The sequence below is a fragment of the Camelina sativa genome, chromosome 4 (genome assembly GCF_030686135.1).
Source record: "Camelina sativa cultivar CO46 ecotype springtype chromosome 4, ASM3068613v1".
Taxonomy (NCBI): domain Eukaryota; kingdom Viridiplantae; phylum Streptophyta; class Magnoliopsida; order Brassicales; family Brassicaceae; genus Camelina; species Camelina sativa.
Genome location: NC_141883.1, coordinates 21,534,517 through 21,546,078, shown reverse-complemented (window position 1 = coordinate 21,546,078; position 11,562 = coordinate 21,534,517). Strand labels below are relative to the sequence as shown.

At 34.1% G+C, this 11,562-nt stretch overlaps 1 pseudogene across 1 annotated transcript; it reads left to right on the top strand.

Annotated features, from left to right (window-relative positions):
- The first annotated feature begins 3,621 nt into the window (after nt 1-3,621).
- LOC104780896 (serine/threonine-protein kinase STY13-like) lies at nt 3,622-5,268 on the top strand (annotated as a pseudogene). Its single transcript, XR_015596173.1, has 6 exons — nt 3,622-3,825; nt 3,931-4,066; nt 4,157-4,354; nt 4,434-4,555; nt 4,632-4,787; nt 4,861-5,268. The product of XR_015596173.1 is annotated as a serine/threonine-protein kinase STY13-like (transcript).
- Nucleotides 5,269-11,562: the final 6,294 nt, after the last annotated feature.

The window sequence follows — 11,562 nt, the reverse complement described above, 5'->3', positions numbered from 1 at the left end:
GTCTGGCGCACCAATAACTTATAGTGGATTTGGACGAATAGTTCCATTTGCCACGGTGAGAGATTAGGATCGATGCTCTGCAGGGCCAGCTTGGTGTCCGTTTGGGTGACTAGCAGTGGGCTAGTGGGGTCCACAGACGGTCGACACCACTTATTTCTGGTTCGACCAGATTGTTGTAATCGTCGATTTAGTTCGGTTTGGTTTTGGGAAACCAATGAACCGGGTTACTTAAGTGTTTGTCGACGAAAGGAAGGGTTTTTGGCATTGTCTTTGTCGTTGTTTAACGTTTTTGAGAGACAAAGGGAGAAAACTTTGTTCTTGAGCTTTTGAGAGAGATTTTTGAGATTCCTTGCTGTTTCTGAGAGATCCAAGGCTAGGAAGGAGTTAGAGGCTTGCTAGGAGGGTTGGATTCGTTGTTGTGGTTCAGAAACTTCCTGCAAAGAGGTGAGTGCATGACCATGGCTAATCTAAGCCTTTGATTCCTTGTTCTTGCTTGTTTGTTGTTGTTTTGTGTGTTTTTCTTGCTGGGATCTGGTTACAAACATCATTGAGGCTAGGAAGCTTGTCTGACCTTCAAATGTGCTTGATGAGGTCGTTATAGGAGGGGTTGAGTGTCAAGAGTAGTTCGAACACTTTCTCTTTCTCTCGTCATTCGTTTAAGATAACCGGATCAATGGTCGTCGGTCGAAGCATTTCTAGCTCTGCCCAAAGAGATCTAAACTTACCAAAGTGTTTAGTGAACTCCATGTAGTCTTGGTTGAGGTTTTGATGGCCTGTTTGATCTCAAAGATTCGGTTCACATTGGTGACATTTCTGAACACGTTTTGTAGTGTATCCCATAGATCCTTTGCAGTTTTGCAATATGAGTAGGCCTCAAGGATAGGTGCATCAAGTGAGTTTTGAATAATGGCTAGAACTCCTTGGTCTTCTTGGAACCACTTGTCTTTCTCACTAGTGACAAGTTCCTTCTTGTCTTGAGTGGTTGTCTTGCTTCGAGCTTCACTTGTAGTAATATGGGTCCAAAGCCCTCGATCACATAGGGCTGTTTTTGTGGTTCTTTCCCACAATAAGTAATTCTCTCCTTTGAGAGTAATCGGAACAATCAGAGTCTTGGTGCTCTCCATAATGAACTGACCGTTGGTTAAAGATATTGTCCAACGGTTAAAGTGAAATAGAGTTTTAAGATCTTAACAAAGAAACAAAGGTTTGGTATGGAAGTGTTTGGTTGGTGGGTGTGAGATTTAGAGGGTAGGAGTGATCTGCTCTGATACCATATTAGTTTTAAGATAGACAAAGGTAACTAGTAGAGTATGGAGAAATTGTTAGGTAGTGTAGAATAGTACAGAGTATAGAACAGAGTAAAACAGAGTAGAACATAGTAAATGAATTGTAGAGTGTAATGGAGAAAGAGATTATCTCTTTTCTTGCTTGATTTAGTTCCTAGGTACGAGCTAAATATAGACAATTATAAATAGGATATTCTATACAAGATGTTATGCACAATTATTATAATGAAAGTGACATCACCTTAAGTTAACATGTGATCTTAGTTTGATTTGAGCTCCCACTTGCACACACTCGCCAATGACTCCTTAGGAAGGATCTAGATGTTTTGTGACCGTTGGAGACTTGTCTTCATGGACCGGACTCGTTATGCCTCCAAACCGTATGGACGGCCCACCTTGGTGATTGTACGGACGTATGGGTATTGGTGTAAATCTTCATACAACTTATCCCAAGCGATCCAATGTAGACCTTGCGATTCCCAGATTAGCTCCACCAAAAGTTAGATATCGCACTAGTAAGCTTTTGTGTGACAGTTTTCGGTAGACGAAAGCAAGACATGACAAAAGTAGGGACAGCTGTAGCCACCGACTCAATCATCACTATATATTGTTTGTTGTTAAGGAATCTTTGATTTTGTAAGGAAGCTTATGTAATTGGAACTGAGTTAAAGATCACATTATCCAACTTTACTAATATCTCTATATTCCCTGTTCTTTATCAAGGAATCTTTTGACTTTTTTGGGCTTATTAGTCGATTACCTATGTAGGTATATAAGACGAGAAGATTAAAATTTACGATATATATATTCAAATATTTCACATGCATATACTATGCGTATATATTCGGGTGTAGTGGACAATGCATTATAAACAAAGTCGGTACTTTGGCAGAGTTAATTTATATTTAAAGGATAATATTTTGGGTTGAATATTTGTAACACACACTGACGACGGAAATAAGAACTGTAACACACATCATCAATGGTTATATATTTGATACCCATACGTTTACTACATAAACCTATCGACGTTTGAAATGCTCACACTTCGTGATACAAAAATAAAAATAATCGGTCCCATAGTTACGAAAACAACGGAGGTAGAGAACTTGTCGCGTCCGAGCTACTGTGTTAATTTCAGTTCCAATTAGTTTTAAGATTCCCTAATTACCTAACCATATTAAAAAAAAAGTCGAGTCTTGTTTCCATTACAACGGTCGAAATTAAAGTGTTAAGACTAGCAGATAAGAAGCTTCCTCTCCAAGTGGTGAGTGTGTGTTGTGTTCGGTCTTATGGCAATGCCTAGACGGTTTAGGCTAAACCCTAACATGTATTTGCTTAGTTTCGATTTCAATTTTTTTTTTCAGAGTTCTACAAATGGGAACACTTATTTAATGTAGCTCTTTTTAGATGGTGGATATTCTGACCTAATCATATAAGCTCCATCGGTAACAAAATCTCATTTTATGGAAACATTTATTTAATGTAGCTCTTTTGAGATGGTGGATGTTTATACATTGGCATGGCGTTGTCAACTTATGTGATCATACATATATAGTCACATAGACTGGAACAGAAATATCGTAGGATAGATGGACGGTAAGTTCGAAAATCTTTTCGTCATATGATAAAATGGATTTCTATACTATCGCAACCCCATATGTCTGTCTTACTCGGTTGCGAACGTCATTGGCTGTGAGTACATTTTGTATGTAAACTATAAACAAAACTAGGATACTATGGACCTTGGTTACCTGATTTTTTTTATCTAATCTTTAATAATAAAAATTGATAGAAGATTATTTTATCAGTCAGTCGCGTTTCTATTTCATCATGAAAATTATTGGCAATGAAAATAAGACTTATTTATAAAAAAAAAAAAAAAAAATTTATAAGATAGGAAATTTATAATATATATTGTAATTCCAGCTTTGTTACCATCTTTCTCTTGCTATATATATACAATACATTGCTGTATACAGCTCATGCATAAAAAGTTTTTCCAAAAGAGTTGCACATAGAGTCCACATATATTGTTAAACATATTAAGAAAAAAAGCTACTTAAAGATAAGATTATAAGAAAATCAAGAGATGTGGTGGTGAATGGATAAAAAATTTAATGTAAAGATAAGCTTGGTAACGAGACCATTCATACTCATTGGTAAACAGTAACTGTAATAATTAGTATTGATTTTCTCGTTTTTATACTATTAATTGTCAATACACGTCGGATAACAACTCGTAAGATTACAGAATCACCCCCACATGTTGTAGTACTATAAATAAGCCCAAGCACTTCCTCTATCACTCATCATCATCAACACTTCATCTTTCACTAATCATCCTTAGTCCTCTCAGTCACTTCCAGCCTTCAAAATGAGTGCTGGACTAATGGCTTTGTCAAACTACCCTTCTCACAAGAAGTCCAACGAGAAATTCAATTTCAGTATCAACAGGGAATTGCTTCTCAACCCAAACGATGTCTCAGTGGGAGAGATGATTGGAGAAGGAGGCTACTCCAATCGTCTACAAAGGATTGTTTGTTCCATCTCTCTCTTATTTTTTATAATGATGAATTTAACACTAATCCGTTTAATTAAAAGTTATCACTTATTTCGTATGTTCTTTATAATGATTTTATAGGCTCAGAAACCGAGTTCCCGTTGCTGTGAAGATAATGCAACCAAGTGTAAAATCTGCTGTAAGCATAATGGACAAAAAGAAGTTTCAAAATGAAGTTCTGTTACTATCCAAGATGAGACATGCCAACATTGTGAAGGTAAAAGATTAAAATTAAATTTATTAGTTATATTGGTGTTTTATCATTATAATAGTGAGAAATTAAACATGGTTTTTGGTGATTGTATAGTTTGTTGGAGCTTGCATAGAGCCGCAACTGACGATAGTTACCGAACTCATGGAAGGCGGCACTCTTCAGATAGGTTCATGTGGAGTTGTCAGCCGAAACCTCTTGATCTAAAGAAGGCACTGACCTTTGCTTTGGATATTGCTCAAGCCATGGAGTTTTTGCACTCAAAAGGCATTATTCACCATGATTTAAACCCAAGTAAATATGCTCCAGTTTATACATAAAATCTTGTGAATAGAGAAACAAATTTGAAATTTTGGTGTGTTGGTTGGTGTAGCGAATTTGTTGGTAACCGGTGATTAAAAGCATGTGAAATTGGCTGATTTTGGAATTGCTAGAGAAGAGAATAGAGATGGCATGACCTGTGAGGCTGCTACTTGTAAATGGGTGGCTCCTGAGGTAACGATTCTTTTGAGCTAAATCTTTTATTTCGAAACATATAAAATGATTGATTTTTCTGTTTTTGTAACCGTAGGTAAGTAGTCGTGAGGCACTTAGAGTTGAGGAGCCAAAGCACTATGATCATAAAGCGGATGTTTACAGCTTTGCTATAGTTTTTTGGGAGCTGCTTAATGGTGAAGAACCATTCCATGGCGTGCCAAACATTTGTGTTCCCCAACTTGTACAACATGTAAGGTCACAAATCAACTAATAAATCTAAAAAGGGTGAAGAATTTTAAATGTTGGATTTGCTTTCCTTACAGGGTGAGAGACCAAGTCTTGCGAATATACCAGAGGAAATGATCCCCATCCTTGAATTATGCTGGGCACAAGATTCGGATGCGCATCCTGAGTTCAAGGAAATTAGGCTCTTGTTGACAAGCCTGTTAACAGTATTGACACACTACTACTATCGGATGAGGAAGCTTATGACGGTGATATCGATGAGGATTCGGAGACCCCTCCTCTGAGTCAAGAGCATTGTTGCAAGGTGAACAAACCTAAGGAGAAGAAGAAGAAAGTACTGGTGAAGATGATGCGTCCTTTCGTTAAGATGTTTAGGGCTTGTTACAAGCCATGATCATGTTTATCGTGTTTTCCATAAAAATAATAGAAAGGGGTTAACTCTTCTTTCGTTGTTGTTTTTATCCTCCTTGTTTTTTCTTGTTGTAATAAGATTTTTCTTTTAAGAAAAAGCAATGCAATTTTCATTCTTCTTTTCATGGACATTTCAATTAGTTTTCTTTACAGAAAATATATTCTTGTGGTCACCATATATAAGCTGAATAAATCACAAGTTGATACTGGTAAAATTTTTCATTAGAATTAATAACCATATAGTAAATAACAAAAGATTGTTAAAGGTACTCAATTGTCTACAAAGGAAGAAGTACACAATCCTTTGTTATACAATGGAGTACCTTTTAACAATCATTTGCTAAGATTTTATATTAAAACATCTTTCCTCACTCAAAGGAAGAAGTACCATTCAAAGCGCCTCGTTATGTATTCTTTTTCTTGTAAGCTGGATAAAATTACAACTCAACATTTAACACTTAACATGAAAATGATTTTTAAATGAGTACCTGTTTTGTCTTCTTCTTCGTTGGGAGTTTTGTTACTCTGTTATCTTTGTGTTTTTAGTAAAATTTAACATTTCAAATTTGAATAATAGTTATTGTAATATTTAATAAGTGAACCATTAGTAAAATGACAACTACTTGCTCTTTCACAAAGAGTGTCATTCTAGAATTTTTTCTTTGTTTCACAAAAACTGTCACTTTATATTTCTAATGTGATTTTTTATTCAAAAATTCTAATTTACCCTTAGCTCAAAGCTCTTTATATTAAATTTTAAATGATGAATTACTCGTTAAATAAATACATATATGTATAATTTAAGTTTTTCTTATTATGTGTATAATGTGTCAAAATGACACTCTTTATGAAAGAGAGAGTATCAATTTATATTGAGAACCGTCTCTTCCTAGAGTACCGTTCTCTCTTTTTCTCTCCAATTTTTTCTTTTTTATTATTATTTTAATTAGACATCTCTAGGTTATATGGAAACAAATAAATGTATATAGATAGATATTTGAAAGAATACCTCAAACTACCTCTCTAATCTTCTTTTAGATCATTTTTTAAGTATTTTGTCCTAAATTTTTTGTTTTTGGTCAACCTTGCTCTAAGTTTAGATCACTTTATTTAACTTTGAAAATAAATTTCAAATTATTTTGGTGGAACCGACGGAAATATAAAAGCACCATCTCTTTTATACATTTATTATTAATTTTGTTATCTATTTTATTGTAACACCCCGACCGCCACCTTTCAGTGGGTCCTATGTTCAATCTCAGTTCATAGGCCTACCTTTTTTAATGGGTCTCTCGTCCTCTCACTAGGCCCGTGAGCCTACCCATATCCGACGGTCGGTTTGCTACGTCCGAGAGACTTTAAATACTTGTTATCGTCCCTACAAATCACCACATGATCTTTTCTTGTGTTTTGTCCTCACTCGCATAGTTCTGACAGTCACTTCCTGGAAGGTCACCTATTCTGAGACTACTCCAGCATAAACACGCTTAACTGTGAAGTTCTCTCAAAACCCTTGACCGAAAAGATAAGTGCACTTTGGTGACATAGGTGACCAAATCAATTCTTTTAAACCTCTCCGCAAGTCTCTGAAACCGGGATGTCACGTTAATTTTGATAGAATAAACATATTAGCTTTGTAGGTAAGATCTAATCTATATTAACAAATTATCTCAACTCGATAACAAAAATTTGTAGGATAAAGCAAAGTTGCATCTTCCTACTTGTATTTTGGATGTCGTCTCACTATTACGTATTTACGATTTGGGTTAGCAGCTTTCAGTCTTGTATTTAGGGTTCAAATTTCATAGATTTAAATTTACACATTCTTGTATAGATGTCAACTTTCAAAATTATGGCGTATTTCTTTTGGTTGAAACATCATGAAATTTTTTTTAAAAAAAATCTAACCATTAGATATATTCACTCCTAAAATAACAATCTATTTAATTTTAGTAGATAAAACGTGTTCACCGCCTATCCAAATATTTGGATATGTATAAGATATACAAATTGTGTAGGTAAGTTCTAATCTATTCAAAAAGGCTGTAGCAATTTAGCAAAGATTTAATGTTTTCTTATATATATAACCTTGATGACCAAATTCTGCAGGATAATGGATATTTGCAATTCCGACTTGCATTTCTGATCACTATTACTTGTTTACGATTAGGGTCTAGGGTTAGAGTTTATATTTCTTATTTACAGTTTAACTTTTAATACTACTAAATTTATGTAATTTTATAATTAATGTACATGTTTTTAATATATGTGTCAATTTTGTAATGATGGTTTATTATAGTGTATATAGAGATGGTTTATTCTGAATATGGGATAGCTTGTGTTTCTCTTAGTATTAAAGTAGTAAAGCTTTCCTTTGTATCACTTGAATGAAGATATTTTCTCAAATTTGTTTCTCTCCGGATTAGTTAAAGTGTATTTATTTTGGTTGAACTGTCTTGCAATTAAAAGTTCCATCTTTTCTATATATCTCATTTCCTAAAATAGTAATCTATTTTTGGTCGATCAAAAGCGTTCATTGTGGATCCAAATATTTGAGTTAATATAAGTACTTTGTAGGTAAAATCTAATCTATTTAAGAAGGTTATCTCGATCGTAGCAAGTTCTAATGATTTTTCTTGTATATTAACCTTCCATTAATGATGTCTCACTATTATGTAATTACGTTTACGACTTAACTTTGCATTTAAGGAGACGAAGAAGAAGAAAGTGATGAGTAGGATATTTCCTTTCTTCAAGACGTTTTCTACATCGAATGGGTGAAATGCATTTTTTGTGTGTTTTCCATAAAGATGAAAAAAAATTTAGCTTCTTTTGTTGCAAAACCCAAAGAAAGTTGGTAGACTAATTAAGAAAATGAAGATTGTGGACGATCATTCCGCTCCTTCCAAAGGGTGTGGACTGTAATTTGTAGTATATATCGAGCAAGAAACCATGCTATCCGATTTGTCCAATGAGTAGAGACACAGTCAATGATTGCTTGCCAACCTGTGGAGTACCGTGTTGTGTAGATGTGCAAAGAGAGATCTTTCCAAATGCCAGTTGAAAAATCGCAGGAGAAAAAAGATGATCTCTCGTTTCAGTAGCATTATTGCAGAGCAAACAAGTGGCATCAGCTCCCCTATTCCATAATAGAATCCTATCTTCAGTGGAAAGATGGTTTTGGACGGCTAACCAGACACAAAAAGAGTATTTCGGGGTGGCATATGTGAACCATACACCACTGCTCCAGGGGACTGGATTAGAAGCTAGCGATTCTAATATTGTTCTTTCTATCTCTGGTGGAAAATCGTTCTTTCTCCTCCATAGAGTCATGTCTTCTTCTGGCTTTCTAGCAGTCTATTGTTTTGCCAGTTCGTCCTCAATTAAATTTATATGGGTAGCACCATGTCGTTGCCTAAGATAGTTTTCCCAAGCCTCGACGACTGATGTAGTTCGGCTAATTCCCATGCTGATTATTTCAAGTGTAATAAGTTTTAATGATTTTTCTCATGCTAAACCTTCCACTGATAACAAAATTTTGCAGGGTAAAGGATATTTGCATCTTCCTACTTGTATTTTGGATGTCTCACTATTACGTATTTAGGATTCGGGTTAACGGCTTTAAGTTTTATATTTACTGAATTTCATAGATTTAAATTTACGTAATTACACGTTTTGTATAGATGTCAACTTTGAAAATTACGGTGTAATTATTTCGGTAGAACCGTCGTGAAATTTTAAAAAAACTATATCCTTTACATATATATATATATATATATATATATATATATATTCCTAAAATAACTATCTATTTAATTTTGGTAGATAAAATGTGTTCAACGCCTATCAAAATATTTGGATATGTACAGTGTTGTGCCATAGTTAGGAAAAAATAAACATTCGGTTAGGACATCAACTTTTGGAAATAATTAAGGGCAGATATTTAGATTTTAGGCCTAATAGAATTATGTTTATCCTTAAAGGTTATGCTGAAATAATTTGTTAATAATAGATTAATAGGCAACAAATATTGGGCTTCGATATGGGTTTAATTAGAAAACAATTACTTCAACAATTAAGGTTTTAAAAAATTAACAGTTAGGGTAAACAAACATATATATATCGCTTTCTCTTCTGTTAGTCTCTTTGCCTCTTTTCTGAACAGAACTCAATAAACAAAGTTTTCCTTCGATGTGTCTCTAACTAAATCAATTCTATATATTAAGATAAAATTATTCAAGTTTTTAACGTTTTAATACTATTTATTCTGTTTTCATAAATAGTTTCATCCAAATTATTTTTACATTTGTAAGTAATTGTTGTTTTTTGGAGAAAATTGGTTAGAAAGATAATTTTGAAAGATTAGTTAACAAAAATGTGGAAAAAAAAGAATAATATGTTAGAACTAATTTTTTGTTGGTTTGTTTAGTTATATTGTTTTTGTTTTCGTTCAACAACAATTGTGTTTATTTTTGCACACGATTTTTTGTATTGAATTAGGACATTTTTTTTAAGTCTCTTCCGATATATTTTCGTCTTGGCACAGCTCTGTATATGTATAATATATGTAAACTTTGTAGCAAAGATTTAATGATTTTCTTGTATATATAACCTTCCATTCATGACAAAATTTTGAAGGATAATGGATATTTGCATCTTTCTACTTGCATTCGTGATGTCTCACAATTACTTACAATTAGGGTTTAGGGTTAGGCTTTATATTTCTTAATTAATATTTAAATTTTAATACTTTTTAATGTTTAGAGTTACAACAAGTTTTTTATATAGATGTCAATTTTGAAAATGACGGTGTATTATAGTGTATAAAGAGTTGGTTTAGTTTCGGTTATCTATCTTTTTTATAGTTTGGTTTTCCCTTCGTATTTAAGCTTTCTCTTGTATTAAGTATTAAATGAAAAAAGTTTCTCAAATCTGTTTCTCTCCTGATCAATTTGAGTGTATTTATTTTAGTTGAACTGTCTTGAGACTAAAATTTCCATTTTTTTCTATATATCCTATTTCCTAAAATAGTAATCTATTTCATGTTGGTGGATCAAAATCTTTCATTGCATATCTTTATATTTGAGTGAATATAAGTACTTTGTAGATAAAATCTAATATATTGAAGATGGTTAACTCGATCTAGCAAGTTGTATTAACCTTTCAATGATGATGTCTCACTATTATGTAATTATGTTTACATTCAACTTTTTATTTAGGGTTTAAATTTTCAGAATCTGATTCGAGTAAAATTGTAATATTAGAATTATGTAAGTCACTAAATTTTAACCCACGGTACACCGCGGGATTATATTTTTATTAAAATCATTAAATTTTTAGTTATAGACTGGTCGGGTCGTTCCAGTTTGGTATCAGAGCCCTTATGGTTCTAGGATGGTTAAGTGGATGGTTAAAGCAGTTAGGACTTTAATTGGGTGAATTATTTTCTTGTTGCTTGATTTATGATGTTGTGTGATGGAATTGATTATGAGTAGTTAGTCAATTTGTTTGTGGTATGGAGTCCTAGTATCATCCTCTTCGAGCCTTCAATGAGATTCCACGGTAAGTTGTTTTATGTGTGGTTTGTTGTGTGGTGTTTTTAGCTTATGTGCGGAAGGTGCAGTCGGCTATTGAGAAGTTGTTGGAAAGTGGTAGATCACGCCGGTATCAGGAAATACCGTGGGCGGTGAATTGTGGGTGTAGATGTTTTGCAAATGGAGTTCGTTTGGATTTTTGACTTGTGGGTCATGTGGAAAGGAAATAGCCCGGGAATTCTATAAATGGAAAGTTTCCATAAATAAAAATTTTCTATAAATGGAAAGTTACCATACATAGAAAGTTCTATAGATAGTTAGGACTTGTCTATTTTTGGAAAGAGGATGTGAAATGCCTGGAGTGGCGAGAATGTGTAGAGGATGACCTGAGGAGTGGTCACAGTTGAGTTGATCAGTTCTCAAGGATTTTTGTTTTGATTGGTGGTGTCACGGTGTTAAGAGAATATGAGGGTTCTAAAAATAGGAAGTTTTATGAATAGTTAAAGCTTACCTATTTGTGGAAAGTGCGGCTTGCAAAGCATTTGATGTGGTGATTCAGAATATGCGAACGTATGGTACTTGTTTGTTTTATTACGCTCGTATTGATGATTTGCTGTGGATAATTGCCCAGCGGAAAAGCTATTTTTGGAAAGGGTGTGTGTGAACACCAAAATGTTTTGGGTGTTTGTAGTAAGGCCTGGGGGTGGCCATGGCGGTGGTGTTATTCTGGGAGAGAGTATGGTGTTGGTAGGACATTGAGATGTTCTACGCTGATCACGGGGGGTGGTCCCGGTTGGTGAAATACTTATAGACGTTATGACCGTTGCTATAGGG